This window comes from Patagioenas fasciata, chromosome 2 (assembly GCF_037038585.1).
Source record: "Patagioenas fasciata isolate bPatFas1 chromosome 2, bPatFas1.hap1, whole genome shotgun sequence".
Lineage (NCBI taxonomy): Eukaryota > Metazoa > Chordata > Aves > Columbiformes > Columbidae > Patagioenas > Patagioenas fasciata.
This window is the reverse complement of record NC_092521.1, coordinates 68,269,208-68,290,874: the sequence shown is the minus strand read 5'-3', so window position 1 is coordinate 68,290,874 and position 21,667 is coordinate 68,269,208. Positions and strand designations below refer to the sequence as shown.

The 21,667-nt window shown below is 37.9% G+C and overlaps 1 long non-coding RNA gene across 1 annotated transcript in view; it reads left to right on the top strand.

Annotated features, from left to right (window-relative positions):
* The window catches only part of LOC139827383 (uncharacterized), a 53,525-nt gene extending 33,546 nt beyond the window's left edge, over positions 1 to 19,979 (top strand). Inside the window, exons 2-3 of the long non-coding RNA XR_011737912.1 lie at positions 5,241 to 5,400; positions 19,825 to 19,979. This is a non-coding gene — a long non-coding RNA (uncharacterized lncRNA). The remainder of the gene's footprint in view (positions 1 to 5,240; positions 5,401 to 19,824) is intronic.
* The last annotated feature ends 1,688 nt before the right edge of the window (positions 19,980 to 21,667 follow it).

The window sequence follows — 21,667 nt, the reverse complement described above, 5'->3', positions numbered from 1 at the left end:
TGTAAGTCCTTCACTAAGGGGTCCCCTGTGAAGGATGAGCAGATGCTACACACCGTACACATGATAGAAATCATAAGTCTCTAATGGGCTTTCAGCAGTAACTATTGCACCTTGCAAGTGTGAAGAACAAAAAAAAGTATGAAATAAATGGATAATTGTCATGTATTACCAAACAATATTGTCTTTGTCAATCACTGCTGCAGGTAGATGACAGTGATATAGTCTTTTCCCTATCAGCTTGTCTTCTGTCCCCTTACAGTTGACTTTCTCCAAACCCTGGCTCCTGACCTTTCACCTCAGTCCATGGTTAGTGCAGATGATGGATGAGCCTTGTTAGGCTCATAAGATGTGCTGGTGTGAAGGAAAAATGCCAGCGGGCATGTTGTGCTTGTCTCACATTTTCATAAGAATAACTTAGCTTTAAAACAGATGAATGGCTGCTCGGTTTGAGCAAAATGAATTTGTCATTAATGGTCCTCTGCCGTTCAGTGTTGAATACTGATGTCATCTTGGCAGACAGGGAAAAGTGAGCAAGGCAGGAGGCTGAAGGAGGGAAGGAATGGATCCGTTTGAGCTGTAAAGTAACAGGAACACAGTTTTGCTGCCTGAATCTGAGCTCAGGGGATACACAGAAGCCTGGTTCAGAAAGAGAATGAAGGTTCAGTCCCTGGTGCAGTATTCTGTATAGCTTCCCACATTGAATCACACACTTGAAATGGAAAAATAAGGCATTAAAATTATGAGATCAGTACGCTGTATTTTTTTTTCAAGCAGTTTGAACATGAATTTATTTTGAAATTGTTTCTAATAAGATAAGTAGTATGAACTTGTCATATAAAAATCTTGAAGCAGACCTACATGATTGGGGGTTTTCTGCCTCTTTTTTTTTGTTTTGTTTTGTTCAAAGAGAATTCTTTTCACGTTTTGTGGGAAAATAGAAGAAAGAAAGGTGTTCACTTTAATCATCAGATGGCAGGGTGGCAAAGAGATTTCTAAGAAAAGAGTAATAGGGAAGACAATTTATTTCTAACATAGTACATAAGACTTTCATTTAGGTCTGAGAAGTATGCTTCCATAAGATTTTTTTTTTTTTTAAGTCTAACTGTTTTCATAAATATACAATGATAAGTACAGTTAATCCAGAGTTAGAGGTCTTGGTGAAATTTATCCAAGACTCCATAGGCTTGAACTGTGGGCTTGAATTCAGAAATCCAGGAAGTGAACAGCTCATACAACATCCACAAAACCAACTTTTTTTAATGTTTGTCAAGCCTCATGAACAAGAACAAACCAGTGTATTTTGAAAACAGCATATTTTCCAGAAAGGCTTGTTATTTGCTGCCTGTTATCATGTGTCAGATGCAGGTGTTGATTCAGAAACATCTTGCTCTGCCAATCCAGTGGCTTGTATTTGTCTGGTCCATAGTGCATTTAGCACTAGCATGCTTTTTTCTAAAGCTTCTAGTTGGTTTCAGAGCCTTTAAGTTGTTGAAGGATGGCTGCCTTAAAAACTCTTCATTTTAATATGATTTTACTTGACTTAAAAAACAAAGCAAACAGGAAAGACCCAGATTCTGCTTGTGAAATTTTGCTTACTGCTGAACTGTTCTTTCATGAAGAGATCATGGCAAGGCAGTTGTTTCCATACAGTGCCAAGCAAACAAAAATAGCTTTAAACCTTCTCAAATATTGGTATTTTAGTCAGCTGATGTTTCAAACTGTGTGCAGCCTCCCTATCATGACATGGGTCTAATTCAGTGGTGGGACGGTTTGGACAAGCAACTGACCACAGTATGTGAAAAATTCACAGCACAGGGAGCTACTTCAGTGTGCTGAGAGCTCCACCTATAACTTTGACTGTCATACACTGCACTTTTCTTTAATAGCTGGAAGTGTCTCTATGAAACGGGAACCTCAGGCATAAGAGTGTTTTGCTGTGTGGTTTGTGACATGGATATGTTTTAAATATGGAAATCTTGCAAAGGGAGAACGACTGTCAGAAAAAGAAGGTTTACTGGATGTAGTACAGCTGTTTTTTGAATTAATTTGTTTGTTGAATATTCAGAAAGAGAATATTGAATACTTGGTGATAAAATAAATTTTAACTATTTCTGCATTTGGAATAACTATTTCAGAGACTGAAAAGATGGGAAAATAAAACAAATGTACAAAGAAAATTCAAGAATATTTGAAAGATCATAATTCTTTCAGCATCTTGGCAATTGGTGAAGGGTAGGTGTTGAAAATTAAGACTTCTATTTACCTTTACAATGAGGCCCAGAACTGGTCTGCTACTTAAACTATACTTCATTCCCTAAACAAGATTCCTGTGACCAACCTGTGAAGAAGAAAGAGGAAGTTTATTTTCTTCTTTTTCAGCATCACTTCTCACTTAATGGACATAAAAGCATGGAAATAAAAGCAAGACCAAACAAAACCAACATGCCAAATTCAGAGTAAAATATATCAACAATTGCTAAAGTGTAGTGTTTTTACGGTGGCTTGATTTGTGGTTCAATATTAGTCTGTAGCTTGTACATGTGCAATGGTACGTTGCCTTTTGTATGCCTGGTACATGACTGGCAGTAGCATTAAATGAGCTGAAGCCTTGTGAATTGGGGCACCAAAGCATCTCCAGAAGTCATGGCTGCAACCTAGATCCATGTGAGTAACAACCAGTTGTAGCTCTGGAATTACAAAGTATTGGAACGGTTGGGCAAAAGAGCCACAAAAAGTAACTTGTGTGGGGAGGAATGTGAGTTCTACTGAGAGTTTTAAGGAATTCAATCTATTTTTTTAAAAAGATTTGAGTATGATGTGATTATAATGCCTGAATACTTTCATGTTGAGAAAATCAAGCTCTAAATTAAGAGAGGAAAGATTAATGTCAGGAAGTTAAAGGCATTAAAATTTGAATGAGAAACTAGGCCCGTTTTTTTAACAGTGAAGCACTGAATCGTTAGCACAGATTGCCAGTGAAATTGATGATTTCTACACCTTATGAAATCTTCAAATCAATGCTGAATATTTTCCTCAGATAATTGATTTAGCCAAAGTGGGTTTGGGAATACAAATAAGAGGAACTGCATGAAATTTAAGGACTTCTTTCACATGGAACACATTAATTGAAGTAATCATCCCTTTCACCTTAGTTTCTCTGAATTCATTAAAAATAAGTGTTAGACAGCAGATGAATCAGTATTCTGAACCACCAGGTATTTTTATTCTTATACTTGGCATTTCATACAACTTCTGTTTTCTTATGATACTCAATGAGAGAATCAAAGTTTATTGTGTCATCCAGTATATGTATTATAATTGGTTACATAATTTAAACACTTCATTTCTCTAGTGGAATAGAATTAAATGGCTTCCCTTTCCAACATGGTCTTGTCTACTTGACCTACTCTGACCAATCCCCTATTTTCCAGAAGCGGAACATGGCCATTTTGGAAAGAAAGCTCCTCTGTGTCACTGAAGAGAAGCAAGATACTTTACTACCACCTGGGGAGGTGACTGCATGGTCACTGGTGATGACCAGTGAGTCACCTCCCTTAGGTGAGAAGTGGAGCATCTTTTGTTTGCTGGGCCAGAGGCGCTTTCCTTTTTGCAGTGGACTCTGAATACCCTTCTGCCTGACCCTAATAAGATATTTTAATGTAACATCTGTGTGAGAGGCAAAGAGTAGCTGCTAAATGTAGATTATATAAATATTTCCTTTATATTTTCTGACTGATAAAATACCACCCCTCTTGCTGATAAACATCAGTATGCACACATTATAGCATTTTGTAGGTAGTGGAGTTGTTTTTCTCTTAATATTAGTTTGTTTGATTCTGTGGGTTTTGACATCTCTATTCTTTTGTCTGACAAATCTGTGCGCTGACTTGTAAAAAAAAATCAATATTGTTTTCCCTGGCACTTTCTCTGCAGTTGAGTTGATTTATTATCACAGTTCCCTTGCCCCTCTTTTTATCAGTGTGTTTCTATTGCTTTAGGGTTGAGTACCTGATAACATCGCAGGGTAGAAGACACACAGAGAGTTTCTGTGACCTTATCCCCTGTGTGATCTTGTCCAGTCTGACGGTGAGCCATGGCTATAAAGTGAACAATGATATTATCCAAGCTGTGTGATCAGATTTATGCTCTATTATGTTGGAAATAGAGACAAACTAGAACCAACAAACAAAATTTAGATTTATGTTTAAGCTGTAATTATCTAGTATCTCAGTGGTTAAAGGGAGACTAAACATCCATTGAGTAAAACTTAATTTGTCTGCAAAGTGGTGTGTACTGGAAGATACGTACAGACCGCAGTCCTTGCAGAATTTAAACTGAGCAAAAAGGTGAGCTTGTTGTTACTTATTAAAAATATGGCTTTATTACGGTCATTTCTGTTAGCCACTTATAACAACGTAGTATTTAAGAGTGTCACTAAAAGATCAGAGCTGCCTTGCCCTAGAGAGTGTGTGAACATGTCAGAAAAGACAAAGTATATAAGCAGTATTTCACCACAGATGCAACTGAAGGCTGCAACAAGTGTGCTGTGAATATGTTGACAAGTGAGAGTGGAGTAATGCAAACAGAGGCCATGTTCATACAGGAGCACTCAGGGAAAACAAGTTAACTAAGTTTATTAAACCTGTGCCTAATGTGGCTACAGCATATTAGAACCACTTTATTCTTGGAAGAGAACATCCTCATGTAATGACTTGTGCTGGTGGACTTCCTCTACTAACCACCTTAGTAACCTCAGACCACCCCTTGTCTTGCCACTGGGGACTGCCATTGTCTGCAGGCATCATGAGAGAAGTATGCTTGAAGGTAGACTGCAAAGCAGGATTCTATTAAGGGTTTTTTCTTGCTGGCAGGGAGCAGCAATGAGGAAATGACAGGTGGTTGACAGAGAGTTGTGTATGCCTGCTTGGGAGACTGCAATGGAATTTGACAGCAAAGTGAACTCATAGATCGGATAGAGCAGGGCAATAGGGTGAAGTCTAATAAGAAGCCAAAAAAGTGTGTTAACTCAGTGGAAAGATGCAAAAGTGTGATGATAGAGTCAGAGAAATGAGAGAGAAGGACAGTTCTAGTAGTTACGAGACTTTCTGTGATTTGGAGGTCATCCTCTGGCTAGACTACATCACAGGAAATGATGTAAGCAAAAAGTCTGAGAAGAGTTGATTTGGAAACCATGCCCTTGCACTATTGCCCTTTCTTTTATCTTCCCTTCTTTCCTGCAGGGACTCAGGAAGATTTGACAGCATGACAGTGGAGTTGACAACATCAGGAGCAAGAAGACATGGGGAGCAGCAGTACCAGCTTCCCTGGTGCTGCTGCTCTAACACAGTGTGCTACTTAGTGCCAAAAGCCTCATGCTTCCTTCAGCTCTGGCTGGAAAAAGTAAGTCCTGACTGGCTTTTCTGTCTTTTTTCCCCTCCTTACTACTTCCGGTAGTGTATCAGAGGGAGAAAGGGAGAAAGAAGATCCAGCTAAATCCCTATAAATCAATGGGGCTTGATGGGATTCATCCAAGGATACTAAAAGAGCTGGCTGATAACATAGTGACACCTCTCTGGAAGAGACCTCTTGACTGGAAGCTGACAAACATTGTAGCAGTCTTTGAGAAGGGCAACAGGGATGATCCCAGCAACTATAGGCCTGTCAGCCTCACTTCTGTGCCTGTCAAAATCATGGAGAAGATTATTCAAGAAGTTATTGAAAAACACCTGAATGACAGTCATTGGTCCCAGCCAGCACGGGTTCATGAAGGGAAAGTCATACTCGACAAACTTAATTTCTTTCTACGACAAGGTTATCCACCTAGTTGACCAAGAAAAGCCTGTAAATGTAATCTTTTTGGATTTTGGTAAAGCCTTTGATACTGTCTCTCACAGTATCTTCCTGGACAAGATGTCCAGCATACATCTGGATAAACACATAATATAGTGGGTGAGCAATTGGCTGACAGGATGGGCTCAAGGGGTTTTAGTAAATGGGGCTATGTTGGGCTGGTGACCAGTCACTGGTGGGGGCTCTGCAGGGATCCAACTTAGGGTCAACACTCTTCAGTGTCTTCATAAATGAGTTGGATGCAGGACTTGATAGAATACTAAGTAAGTTCGCTGATGACACAAAGTTGGGAGGAGCTGTCAACACTCTTGAGGGCAGAGAGGTTCTGCAGAGGGATCTGGACAAATTAGAGAACTGGGCAATCACCAACCACATGAAGTTCAATAAAGGCAAGTGCCATATTTTGCACCTGGGACACAGCAACCCTGGCTGTACATATAGACTGGGGGACGAGATGCTGGAGAGCAGGTCCACAGAGAGGGATCTTCGGGTTCTGGTCAATGGCAAGATAAACATGAGCCAACAGAGTGCCTTGGCAGCCAAGAGGGCCAACTGTGTCCTGGGGTGCATCAAGCACAGCATTGCCAGCTGGGCAAGGGAGGTGACTGTCCCTCTCTGCTCTGCACTGGTGCGGCCTCACCTGGAGCACTGTGCGCAGTTCTGGGTGCCACAGGATAACAAGGATATTAAGCCACTGGAGAGCATCCAGAGTAGGGCTCATGGAGTTGGTGAAGGCTTTAGAGGGGAAGCCATATGAAGAGTGGCTAAAGTCAGCATGGAGGAGACTGAGGGGAGACCTCATCGTGGTCTGTATCTTCCTCACAAAGGGAGGAGGACGGGCAGGCACTGATCTCTTCTCTCTGGTGACCAATGATAGAACCTTGAGGGAATGGCAGGAAGATGTGCCAGGGAAGGTTTAGGTTGCACATTAGGAAAAGTTTCTTCTCTCAGAGAGTGGTGGAGCACTGGAACAGGCTCCCCAGGGAGGTAGACACAGTCTCAAGCCTGGCAGTCTTTAAGAAGTGATTGGACAATGCCCTCAAACGTGTGGTGTGAATTTTGGGGTTGTCATATGCAGGGACAGGAGTTGGAATTTTGATCCCTGTGGGTCCCTTCCAACTTGAGACATTCTATGATCCTAAAATAGAGCTTAGTAGCTTCAGTGTTTTCCCCTGTTTTCTTCTGCTTGAGAGAGAGAAAAATCTGCTCCTCTGTCTTCTGCTCTCCTTGGTGCCTGTAGGTCTGAAGTGATTGCAGGCAATTCAAAGCTGGAACAGGGACAGATCTAGAGGTGAGAGGAGAAGCATATCTGAAGCTTAGGGCTTTGTATTTAGTTTCAAAGCAAAGAAAAATATTGCTGTGGAGCTGCAGTGTGTCTGGCTTAATTTAGTTGCAAGATATATCTACCAGGCCTTCATGTATTTTGGTGGTACTTCACAGAAGCTTCCACTTTTCCAGTTGGACACACAATCAAGCCCCAGCTACCTAGAGGCAATCATGTTGGTTCCAAAGTACATTGTGTTGACAACATGTATTTCATTAACGTTATTACTTTTAACAATCAATGTATTTTTTTGAAAGTTATGAATATTTTATTTTCTATGGACCCATACTCATCTACCCCAGCTAAATTCTTTATTGAGTCAAGTCATTGGCAAGTATATTTTTTCTTTTTTCTTTTGACTCTTTTAAGATATCATCAGAACTTAGTTCTTTGTTGCATTTTTGTCCACATCCTTTGGGGCTTCCCCAGCAACTCAACACACATAATGTATAATTTTAGCCATTGTTTTTTTAACATCTTGCTGAAGCATGGTGCTACAGAGAACATTTATTCACCATTATACAATGATATAATCTATACCTTTTCCAGATATTGAGCTATAACTTTCTGCAGGCACCATTGTATGACTCCTTTCTTTCCTAATTATGGAAAAATATGTCATTAAATTGTCCATAGCTCTAGCACAATGATAGACTGAGTTGTTTTCTTCTCTTCCCTTATCAATTTTCCATGATTCCTACACTCTGATTCATATTTATCATCAGCTTGTTTCTTTAATCAGCAAGAAATACTTTCATAGCTGCTGTCATACATTTTAGGGTAGTTTAAACTGGTATAGTCATCTTAATTGCTTCAGGCAGAAGCTTTTCAGACTTGTACTGAAAAGCTTTTGTACAGTTCCTGGTCATCATTTAATTTTTCCACTTAGATTACTTTCCCAATAGATTTGATCATATGTTAATGGAATAGCTGAGCTGTTTAGGTATTGCAAGATTTTGGGGCACAGTGATATTATTAGGTACACAATGATGTAGCTACTTGTTCTGTGAATTTTGTTCTCCAAATTAATTGATAGTTCCCTGCCTACCTATAGACATGAGCAGAGTTCTAGCTCAAAATTATTAACTTCTAAAGTGAATAATGTTCATGTCTGGTATAGCGATATGAAGTAGAATGGCATATATTTTAGTCAATATAACTATGCAAGATTGATTTTTTTAAAAAACAAGAAGACAAAATTAAAAAAAAAAACCAACCAAACAAACATCCAATAGTATTCCTGACTTTCTCTTTGCTCAGAAAGCTATCTGAATTTTCAGGTAGCAGGAGTTAGCCACATCACTTTCCTTCTACTGGGTAATTAAACTTCAAGGATTTGTTGTTCTTTTTCTTTTCATCATGGTTAGTATGGATTAGTTCTGAGTTGAGAACAGGTATACTCTTTGTAAGTATTCCACATTATGGGTGAGCTCCTCTCTTCCAAGCAGTGCTAGAATAGACTTGTTTGCTGTAATTGAATCATACTTTCATTTAGTACAGGAGAAACCCTTGCTTATGAGAATCGTCCTTCTTGATGTATCGTCCTTCTTGTGTTGATGAACTCACATTTTCCAGTGAAAATGTTCAAAAATGTCTCTGCTATTTTTATGTCTCAGATCTTTCAAGGCAGTTATGATGTGGGAAAAAGTATTACCTGATTGTGCATGAGAAGAGCGATCCTTTCTGTCTTCCACTGGAAGATGGGATTTTCTCATTCTTTCTGAGATACCTCAATGAAAACATGAACAACTGGAGGCCATGTGCTATGCTTGAAATCCAGGCCAGAGAGGGTGACAAGGATGGTGACCCATGCCAGCTCTGTTACTCTCTTGACAGCCCATGTGTCCCATCTGTTCCCCTTTTAACATCTACAGCTGTGACTCAGGTAGATACTTTGGAGACAACATCAGGAGGGACTGTGAATGTTCATGTCGTTGCTTGGCAGTCTGTCAGCATTTTCCTGAGTAGTGGAAGCAAAAGGTGGTGTTTTTTTTTAATTTTTACATGTGTCTCACTCTTTGCAAAGCAGACGGAGTTGCATGGACCACGGAGAAGGTAAGTGTGTAACCAGGGGGCTTCATCCCTGCTGACCACTCCAGTGAGAGATGCAAGAGTAAATGCAAAAGCAAAGATCATAATTACCTTTTCCAAAAGATGATTATAGAGAACCTTCCCATAGCTGACACTACTACCTACTTCTGTAATACATGGTTGTGTGTCTGTATATGCCGGGCAGGGATAAGTCTTGTTTGTGTGTTTGTTTGTTTTAATCTATGCAAACAGAAAGAGTTATGGATCAGATTATGATGTCTTGAGTAAAGTTCAGAACTACATCTCCACATCACTGATATCAATTAAATTGTTTGGAAAGATGCTACTCAGTCTAATTCCATGTATATGACTTATTAAGATCAGGTAAGTACTCAGTCTTTGCAGTTTTAAATACCTGTGATTTAGTTTGTTCAGGAGTAGGTGTAATATTTCTAAAATTTGATATGGGACCAAACAAAAAACCCCAAACCTTTAAACATGTGGATGCATTTGTGAATATAAGTGACAGCTGCAAAACCGTAAGAATGTGTGACAATATTCAAGTTTTTAGAAAAACAAACCTAACGTTTGCCAATGTATTTGAAATCTCTGGGTGTCATTTACCTTTTATTGTGACAACCTCACATCTCCCTGTTTCATAGCCTACAAAAGTATGAATTCTTGTCTACTCTTGTCTGTAATATATTTTTTCAAATAGCTCTAGAGATTGCAGTCTTGAGTGTATGAACAGAAAATTCAAATTGTTTATTTGAGAGTCCTGTGAAATTTGCAAGCATGCAGCAAAACCAGACTATGTAGATAAAAATAAGATTACTTTTGTTTATAGTACATGCTAAAACTAATAACGAAAAAAAAAAATCCCAAACCTTCAATGTTTTTGTAAGTAGGCTGTTCTGAATTTTGAAAACATCACAGAAAATATAAGAGTTTTATAATACTTTTGGTGTTTTGGTTTGATTTGGTTTATTTTGTTTTGTTTTTTTTTTTTTTTTAAAGTGTTCTGTCTACGGACCTGTAATAAATCTGCCAGGTTGCTTCTGCAACATTTGAAACCTAAACTACAGATAATTTTACAAGATCTCTTTGCTCTTACTGAATGATTTTCCAAATACAAAAATACAACAATATTTTCAAATAAAAAGACAAAGGTTTTAATTACTGGTATCAGCCTGAGGGTGAGAAGCTCTTATTTTCTTTTTTTTTTTGTTAAATACTTCCAGTGTATTCTAGATAGTGATTTTTTGTACTATTTGTGAAGATTATGACTACACTTTTAGTCTGGCTTTGTATATATTTTGTGGAAATGGATCTTCAATTTTCTAAGCATATTTTGAAGCTGAAATAACTTATCATTTTGTGAAAGAGTGATGTTAGGTGGAAAGTTTATACTTCAGAAGAGTTTTATTTGAGTTAAATTTATCATAATTAAAAGATCAGTATCTTCACTGTAAAAGTGATTTTAACTTTTAAACAAATACTGTTGTTACGGGCTGCTCTCCAGCACCATAACTTTCAAGTGCTTTGGTAGAGAAGCTGTAAAATGAGTAGTACTGTTGCATAAGAATCCGTGAGTGCATGTGGGTGTCATGTCCCTTTCTCCTGAAATAGGGTTTGGCTCTATGCTGAAGGTACCTGGGCTCAAAAAGGACATTCGCAGGATAACCTTGGACCCAGTAGCTGCACGGATTTGAGAACTGAGCTTTCAGTATTTATCGGATCTGACTTTTGTAACTTGTACTGAGGCATGATTGATCATTAGTTGATAATACCACTAGAATGTTATCCAGTAGCAGTTTAGCAATGAGTTTATTTAAAGGCTAAATTACCAGAAATGAGCGATCATGTTAGCATCTCATCTTTCATTTAGAAATGTGGGAATGTTTTCAGTTTTCTTAGTGCTGGGAAGAAATCTAAAACATAGTTCGAGTGCAGCAAACCAAAAAGACAAATTAAAAGACCTCAATATTTCCTCTTAAAAAAAATATGTATTGATTTATTTAAACGATGTCATGATGCTTTGGGGTCTCAGCAGTGTATGTTGTTGTTTTTTTTTTACCGTTTGATGTTAACCCTGGTGCAAGACCACTCAGCAAATACTGAATAATTATGAATAACAAATAGAATTTCTGGCTTCCCTACCCATTTGATCCATTGAAAAACAACAGTTTCCTGCTAATTACTCATCTGTGGTCCTAACATAAAATTCCAAATTAGATGCTTGTAAGTGTTGCACATATGTTTTAGCAAAACTGTTGATAAGCTATGAATGAACTATAAGCCACATAACCCTTATGTACATCATGTAGTGTATTGCTGCCTTTATTGCTGGTTCTCGGGTAGTCTTGGTGACAGAGAGGGGAGATGCAACAAAAAGAGAACTCATTAGAGCTGTATCAAAAAGGAAAGGCAAGCCAGAACATATTTTCCTAGTTTAATTTTATTTTGTGTTTGATTTTTGTGCTAAACATTGAGAATCAAGGTTAAAGATAGGAGATAAAGGGTTGTTAAAGTGAATTATTGCTGGGAATAAGCCTTTGAAATATAACTCTTTGGAATATAACTCTTAGGAGTAACTAGCAGTATTGCTTCTTGATCTTCAATTGCAAGATCAGTTGCCTGAGTTTCTGTCTTTTTGACTAACAAGCCCTGGTTTTTTTAGAGGTAGCTCTTGTGAAAGGGCTTTTCTCTAGCATCTCGTTCTAAAGGTCTCCACATGCAGCTGCAGAAGTCTAAAGGAGGATGAACTAGACATAGGCAGTGACGTTAGTTATTTAAATGGTCCAGAAGTGTGAATGCAAGCTTAGGCGTGAGTACAGGTCTCTTGTGGTGTCAATGTGTGTTTGCTATTTGTGTTATGAGCTCCTTTGCAAGAGGGATCCACAAAGGCAGTAAGATGACAGCTGAAGCAGGAGACAGTGGTGATGTAGGAAAAATTGATTTTAAACCTTCTGAGGCATCCTGCAAGGCCAAAGAATGAAACTTGACTTAATAAAAATTAGCCCAAGAGCTCTAGTACTGAAATATAAGTTTGAATGCTGTGCCTGTATTTGCTTTACCATCTGTGATCTGTTTAATGAGAGCTATCCCATTAAAACTTAGTCTGGTAAAATGAATGTCTGACCTAGGGGGTGTTCTGCCTTGTGCATCAAGACAAGAGAAGAGTCTATCTGAGAAATTTCATAAGGCTGGAAAAACAGCATTGCCAGGAAGCAAAGCTTATTTTTTTCTCTTTGCAAGCAGAGGGGCTAAATGTCTCAAGTCATTGCTAATTAACCTCTCATATATGAACACTCTGCATACATTTTAGTTCAGCCAGGATTGAAAGCGCACCCATCTAATGCAAGCTTAGAAGCCACACTATTGAATGAATTTGATGAGTCTGTGCTTGTACCCCTATGACATTGATCATAGTTCATCTCTCCCTAGGCCTGTTCACAAGGCCCAATGCACAAGACCATGACTTTTCTGGGTCCTCTGCCAGAGACTCTTGTGTTCATTGAGGGCTGCAATCCACAGTCCTGGCAACAGAATTTTAAAAGCTGGCAAAACTCACTATCAGAGAGATACTGAGCCAAAGGAGTTTTTAAAAATCTGATGGTAGTGAATAATTGAGACTTAGCTTTTCATATAAAACAAGACATTTCTCATAGTCTCATGACTTTTGACTTGTGAACTTTTTCTTCTGGAAGTCCCATGAAAATACTTTATTTTCCATAGTTATGCATATACTTTATATTCCATAGTTTTTCATATTTTTCTTTTTCTTTTTTTTTTTTTTTTTTCAAAAATGGTGGCAAGAATAATGAACATTGCTACCTGTTTACTTATGTCATATATCAAACAATGATGGTTCATGTCATTCCTGAAATTTCATAACCAGACTACGGTAAAAGCATAACATGAGGTGGCTGTGAAATAAAATAGGACCTCTGTTCTGTTAATTAAATTTGTCTTAATAAATATGCTATGGCAGGGTTAGATACTTTTTGATAAAACATCACAAACACTAAGTGATTCATTTTCCATTTCATTTGTGATTCAAAGATGCAATCTTCAAGTGGGCTGTTTAACAATCTGGGCAATCCTCTGGAATAAAGCAGTTAAAACTAGACTCTGGTCTTCTATACTTAAATGGATTTAGAAACAATACTGCATTTTATATTCAACAGAAATAAAGGTTCTTGTATGAGTGGAGTGGATACAAGAAGCCAGAGATGTAATCGACAGTACTTTATGGACTTACAAGAAAAAGAAGAAAACCCCCCATGATTAATAAAAAAAAAAGGCATAGAGTTTGCTGGATGATTTAAGGCCCGATTAACAAATCACTACAATGCAATTTATGGCTTTAGATAATGGGAGGTCAAACATGTATTACCAGCTGACTTAAATATGATTTGACTGAAAGATACAAATCTTATACATGAACCATATTAACTGAAAGCCTCTACTTTACATTTCTCACTGATGGCACCCTGGGGAAGCAACTTTCTTGGTATTTCACATCCAATTTAAGCACATCATTGATGAAAAGATGGCTAAATTGGTGTACCATTTTGTAATAAAATATCTCACAAATTGTTTATCTGATCAATGGAGAATGCAGTCTCAAGCTATTCAGGGCTAATGTGTTCCTTTCACTAAAATAGTAAGTTATTGACTGTCAGAGGGACCTGGGAATTTCTAAACTCAGTTCAGTTTTCCTGAATGAGAGCAACATACTACATCAGAATAGTGGGTGTTAAGGGATTAACTCTGCTAGCTGAATTCTCACTGATATCAAAGGTATGTGAGTAGAGGGCACTAAGCACATCACAGGAAATGTTCATCTTCTCATGTGATCAGTCTGTAGAGGACAGAAAGGGGTCTTACTCTTACCTTACTCATGCAGGTTTACACCACTGTAATTCCACTGACTTTATTTGACAAACTCCTGCAGCATAAGAGGGGAAAGTCATGCCATATATGCAATGTACATCAAATGTTGTTTTCAGAGCTGTAGTGAGACGTTTTGGTGCCTGGGGTAGGGTGCGACTGCTTCTTCCCAGGTGGGAAGCATCTAGGGCCTCATCAGGACCAGAGCCATGTGGAAGCTTCCCTGGTGAGATGCCTTCTCTTCAGACATGGGCTGACCCAGGCCTGAGGGGAACTGGGAGGATGTGATGTATGGAAAACAGGGAGCCTTCCTGTGAAGGAGGGAAGTAGGGAGGGAAGACAGATATACATTTTCCCCTTCAGGCTTGGCAGCTATTTTTGCTGGAACTGATGCCCACTTTACATCCAAAGGATGGGGAACCAGCACCATGACAGTCAGCTGGCCTCAGTCCTGGCCTCACAGGAATGGAGAGTTGTATTACTTATGCACCCATCTGCCTGGCCATCCGTTTGGCATGCTTTGTTCCTTCTTATTTTCTTTCATTTTCCCACAAAATGAAGTGGATAAGAATGACTAAGAGTGGTTTTCACAAGAAGCAAAATCTGAGAGGAACTGTCTTTAGTGAGAAAGGCTCCTGTCTCTATAAGACTGCCCTCGTTCACTGTAGATATGGGAGAGAATGAATTGTGTGACATTATTTATTTATCTGTTTGTTTCTTTATTTTCCTAGAAATGTTCAATGAACCACACAAATAACTCATGGACAGAAAGAAATGCCAAATCAACTGGTTGGTGGATATTTTTAGTGGGAGGAATGTGCTCTTTTCATAAGGTTGAGAGAGTAAAAGGCTTCTTTCTTTGCAGCCCATGAGTTGAGGATGCTGCAAAGCTGGGCTTGTATACTCTTTCTGCATAGGAATTTGTAAAAGAGTGGAAAGGTGGTGTAAAATGCATGTACTAGGAAAGCATCTTAACTGGTGAGATGTAGGATGTTCCAAGGTGAGTGCTCCCTGATCTCTTGTTGCAGCTGCTCTGCTGTGCACAATAGATTTCAACGTTGTTATGCCCAGAGGGGAGCACAGCACTGCAGGCTGCTGACTTAAGTGTTTATCTGAGCACTAGAAACAGAGAAACAGCAGGTTCCCATACCCTTCCCCCCATAAGTACTATGTTTCAGCAATAAAATTATTGTAATTATTTTATTCAGCCCAAAGTACTAGATTCTGTCCAATGTTGTAATTTCACTTTGTTTGGCTGAAGCTGATTGTTTTGTTGATGGGATACAAATCAGACTTCCACAGGGAGACAGCTGTCTCTTATTCTTAAAGCAGGTATCAGTGACATAGAAAACACACTTTGGTCCCCAACAATGATATGCAGTACAGATGCCCAAAATGCACTCCTTCTTTCTTGTCTGACTTTTGGAAGTTAAACAGTCCTAGACCTGCCCAGTACATGAATAAGAGACCTAGGAAATCATGAAGAGCAGAAGAATAAACCAAAGTATACTGCTTTGTCACTTGGTGAATCTTAGTTGCCCAAGTTCTGATCCTGATTCCAAGCAAGTCTTCCAAATCATATTTTTTGAGAGAATTTTCGCTAATTTTGTAACCCTCTTCACCTTTTGTGGGTGTTTATCTTCAGGAAAACAGGGGTTTTCAGAAGTCCTAAGGGCTTCTGACTTCACATGAACACCAATGGTTTCTTTGAGATCATATTTGTTAGGGCTAGTATGCAAACAAGAAATGGTAAAAAATGTCTTTGAGAAACTTGCTGTTTAGAAATATCTGACCTTATAAGAAGAGTGTTAAAACAATGCCTTTTTGTTGAAATGAGGAACAACTGTAGTTTGGATTTATCTTTATCTCAAATACTGTTAGCATTATGTCTCTATTTTAATTATGGCATTTACTGTCAGCAGAGAAAGGATATTGATGACTGAACAAAATAAAGCAAGGAAAATGAAGGAAAATACTCCTGATGAGCAAGGCCTTCGTTTGTTCCATGGAGTTTTTATAATCCTTGAAGTAATGACTCCCTACTCTTTCAGAAAATGTACACATCTGTAGATGATGGCAAAAGCAGCAGAAACCTGAGTTTACCAGTTTTTACTCAAAAATACTTCCTTGTGTTTTTGACATTTATTCATCTTGGTTTTGTGCAAATGAGAAAATAAATCTTTTTATGTTACACAAAATTATTCTAGTATTTTATTACTCTTGTGATACGAGTTGTTCATGTGAAGTCACTTCTAAGAACTCTTGAGCATTCATTACCAGTATTACAGATTTTATTTAAAATACTGTTCTTTCATGCATGACTAAGAATAACAATTTTCTACCTAAGTGCTAGTAAATGATTAATTAATATTACTGTTGTATTAAAACTGGTATGTTGATCATGTCCTCATAATCAGGGGAAAGAAAGTGTCCTGAAGAAATAAAATAATCTTTATGTTTCACTAGATTACAGAAATCATGTTGTTAGTAATAGCTAGATCCAGACCCGTACTTTTCTTGCTCAACAACTGCATAGTTTTGTTAGTCTTCCAGATGACGTCTTCAGAGTCTTTTCCTCACCCAGAGTGATTAAAGAAAAGCTAAAGCATGCATGCCGGGTAGCTCGGGAAACTGATGTTTTGGTCATCATCTTTAATACAAGACACAGTAATGCCCAAATGGACAACCAAAATTCTAGTTCTTTTGGTGAAAATGGAGTTGGGATCTTAAATTTCTCAATTATCAGACCAAACCTAATCCTTATCTAATTTTTATTTTTTTTTATATATATATATATTTTTTTTTTTTTTTTTTCCTAGTGAGTGCTTTTCCTGTTCATTAGCAAAGTCATTACCAGGCAGATGCGGAGTTACCAGGTGAGATAACAGTGACTCTTGAACTACTACCCTGTCCTCCCCAAATATTATATCTGGTTTTTCCTAGTTATGAGGCATAGTAAGTGATAACAAAAATATTCAATCTCATCACCAAAAGAGAACTATGAAGATGATGAAAGGGCTGGAGAACCTGGCCTAAGAACAAAAACTGAAGGAGTAAAGTCTTCTCACCCTGGAGAAGAAAAGGGTCATAAGGGACCTCATCACAGTATTCCAGTGCTTAAAGGGTAGTTACTAAGAGGGTGGTGGCTCTCTCTTCACAAGCAGCCACATGTAGAGGACAAGAGATAACAGGTGTAAGTTGTAACAGGAAAGATTTTATCTTGACATAAGAAAGAAAATTTTCGGAGTGAGGACAATCACTGGAACAGCTTACCCAGGGATATGGTAGGGTCCCCATTTATTGGATGTTTTCAAGGCAGGGTGCTAGAAAAATCTCGTCTAGGTTCTCTTTTCCATGAAAGGTTGGATCAGGTGATCTTTGAAATCCCTTCAACCTGGGCTGTGCCATGATTCTATCTCACATAGTCATATCTTTTGTTTTCTCTGCTATTACTGAGTCATGGAGAGACAACCTGGTACTCTGTATGCCTTCACAGTTTGATGCCTTTGTAAAGCCATTCAAAAACATGCCTTTTCTGTATGTTTGCTTAGAGCTATCAACGCACATCCCTGTTTGGTGTCTCTTTGGCCCAGATCTTGCTATTCCCTGTTCTGCTTTAAATAATCCTTTCCCCTACACTTACTAGAACTAGAAATCTAGTTTTGGGTACAACTTTTCTTCAGAGTTTATTTCTACAAATGTGAGAAACAATGTGTGTATGGTAGATACCAGTTTTGTCAGCAGCTTTTGGATCTGATCTTTAATGACAGGTTACCATGTCTACATTGTTGGATTTTTTTTTTATCTGACAAATGTATTTTCTGAGTTGTGAACATATTCAATTTTGAAATGCTTCAGGTCTTAATGCATATAGATTAGATAGTGTATAAGTTCTTAAAACAGAAGGACAGTTCTTTCAAAAATTTATTGGCATATATACTATTCTCATGAAAGTTAGTGGAAATATTTGCACTTGTACTGAAATTTGTAGTCAGTCTTTCAACACCAACCTACCAGCACTAAATATCTCTTCTGTTGGTTTGTCTGTAGACAGTAGAGTCATAGTGAAAATTTGTAAATAAAAAAATAACTGAATTAGTCATAAGATGTGACTGAACAGACTTCATAATGAGACAACTGTAGACCTTCAGGATATGGTGAACTACTAGAGGTGTACTGTTATCTCATTACAACACACATTTTACTAAAGAATTGTATGCTCTGAGGCATGTGTTTATACCGCAATACATTCCTACCTCAGACCTGTTTTGAGGCATAAGGAGAAAGGACAAGTAGCTTCGAAACTTGAAAAGTAGATGCCTTTTACTGTAGCTGCATATGTAACATGCAGTTATATTCAATGGTTTATTGAGTGTGTTAATTGCAAGCAATAAGGCTGAAAAACGTGTTCTAATGAATAGCTCCTCCCCCACCTCTACCCCATTCAATGCTATTCAAAATATTTTCAGAAAGTGGACAGAAACTCCAAAGAAATAAATTCTAATTGCATTTGGGGACTCAAATATATGTCGTTCTAAAGGTTATTGTCTTTCTCCTCATGACAAGAGAGCTTGGCAAATACAACTACCCAATCTGTTTCATCTCCAGTAAGTATAAACCTATGACAAAGAAAATGCCACTTCTAGGAACAAACAGTTTAACATGGTGGTCTGATTGTTCTTTGCTTCTAGCGTAGTGTAAATCTGGGGTGGCCCAGTAAAATCATTGGAGTGATGTCAGTAAAATCAAGTGCTCTGACAGAGCATAAGATCTGCATGTGAAATTCTCCACTGAAAACAAGGAGGATTAGAGACTGATCTTGGTGCTGGTTACATTACTAGAAATTATAATGAATTGCGATGAGGTATAGCAGTAACTTTCAAAGTCAGTGATCCAGGGATTCATGGCAAAAGAGATCTTGTGTGCTACATCAAGCAGGAAAAATAACAGAATAATTTCCAAGCTTTAAAATGGTGTGAAGTAGGAGAAATAAAATAATGAGTGACTAATAGTGATTAAAAGAAGTGAAATCTGGCACACAGAGAATGTAAAACTAAAGATCATCTGGTTTTATTTTTATGTTTGCATTATGCTGCCATGGAGGGGCCCAAGAGATGTTGCAAGAAGAAATTCAGTGTCCTAGGGAACTTCAGGTCTACACTAAGAAGACCACCTGGCTGGGGCCATGTCAGATTAGTTGATGAGGGTAGATGCATGGGAGAAATCATAATACTAATTTTACAGTTACTGTACCAGTCTTCCCAGCTCTGTGTAGCTGTCTTCTACAGCTCTGTGTAGTTCATGGCTGGCCTGACCACAGACCACTTACAGCACTATGCTAAAAATCTTCAAGGATGATCTACCAGAAATAATGTATATCAACTAAATAATAATTTGCTAGGGGAATTTCTGTCTTGCATTTGCAGTAGCTGTCTTGCACTTACCTTTAGGAATGGTATTTTATCTCCATTTTCAGTAATGTTGGTAGCAATTTAATTTTGGAGACATATCCAGATTACCCTTAATATCTGTGTCAGCCTCATTGTGATCTGATGTAATGACTTTCTCTTTATGTGGTTGGAAAGTCTTTTGCTCTTTGTTCTCACTGTTGTTGTAGGATATTGCTCATTTAGCAGTAATTTTAATTCTATGGAAACTCCTTTTGACCTCTGAGACACAGCATTCTTCTTTGACCAATTATCTTTTTTTTCCTTTCCTCACAGGCTTTCCATACTGGACAAGTAATGAACTCCAAAGAACAATGAAATCATCAAAGCTGAGGCTCACCTATCAGAAGGATCTTGTGAGGGACATGAATGTTAGAGATCAGCATGATAAGACATAAAAATTTTAGATGAGTTTCTGTTGATATTCTTCCACTATTAGGAATAAACTGTAATGAAGAAAAAAGTAAACCGACAGAGGGTGGCTGGAAAAATTATTCATTTGAACTGGGGAAAAAGGAAATGTGTCACACTTCTCCTTTTAGTCTTTTTTCAAAAGAAAATTCAAATCAAGGTATTCAGTTCAAATTCTGAAATTTAAGCTTATTGCAGAAAAATAAATAGGTCGTCAAATTCAAAAATTTCTGATTAACACAAAATTATTCAGTTTGCCTTGCTACATTGTCTGTATTTTAACCTTTTTCCTCACTTTCAACTCCTTCTGTCACTGGTTCCAGATATTACGCAGCTACTTTTTTCCAGTTGGAGGGGGAGAGTGGAAGAAAAAGTGGGTGGAAAAAATGATGGCTGGTTTTCTATGATTCCTAAGTTTTCTCTCCTGAAATATTTTCTGTTACTTGTGCTAAATATCAGGAATCTAAGTTTTAATACAGTACTCTGGAGAAAAAACAACAACAACAAAAAAACACAAACCAAACAACAACAACAACAAAAGGCAATGAGAAAATGGAAATGAATATTTTTGTCAATCCTTGGGAAAAATGTGAGTACTGAAAAAAAATCAGACAGAAAAGTGCTCATATTTGATGATCTTATTTTTGTAAAAGAGTATCTTATATTGACTTAATGATAACCACTAGAATTGAAACAACAGTGTCTACAAAAGGGACTTAACCTGTTTAATTGCATAAATTGAAAGTGATTCAATTTTTTTGGCAGAGACAAAGTTAGGGAGATGGAAAAAATAAATGACTACTTTTTATGGTGAAATAAAGGGGAGGAAGCAAAGCAAACAACTTGTGGCCCTGAAATGCCATATTATTATATCTAGGAAACCATGACCAAAAGATGTTAATTTGTCTTAACTCACTCTCTGTGAGGGTTCCCTTTGATCCTCCTGCCTTTTTTAGAGTGTGATGTTCTCACATTTTAATGCAGTATCATTTGACATTGAGATGCAGGGAAAATTGTCCAGTAAACAGCTTTCTTGTGCGGATTCGGAGGTTGTGGGAAAGATTTTAGCATGAGCTGGAGCCTACCACAAGAGAAATGGATTACTACTCTGGGAACACTTACATCAAGGAGGGCCCTTTTACAGCTGAAAGAGGCAACCTTTTACAAAGAGCTGTGTTCTGAGAATTCCTTGTCAGCTTGCTGAAAGTGCTAACTCATAGCATACAGGTTGTTCCTCCCTAAAAAACATGGGGAGAAAACCTTTGGTGTGCTATTTGTGACTACTTCTCCCTGAATGTAAAGACACGTTTTACAAAATGACAACCCATCAGAGAAAAAAACCTAAAAATCAGATTTAATGAGACAGATGGTTTAGGGAGGCAGGAGAAACAGAGTAGCTTAAAAGACAACAATGTTACAGCCACAGTAGCTTAAGCTTTCAACAAACCAGCCTGTGTGATTTGGATAAAAGGGGAGTGGTGGCATTTTCCAAGCAAAATCCAGTTCTGATACAACTCAAAGCTGGGCAACAAGGTGTCCCTGAACTTCCCCACCCCTGAAATCCTGCTTTTCTTCCCATCAGTTTCAGTGTTATGATAAAATTAAAACCCTCACAAGGGAACATTTTTAATTTTGTTTTTGATTTTATTTTTTTTAAGTCAAAGGGAATGATAGAATAAATTATTACAAGGACATTAAAAGGATTTCA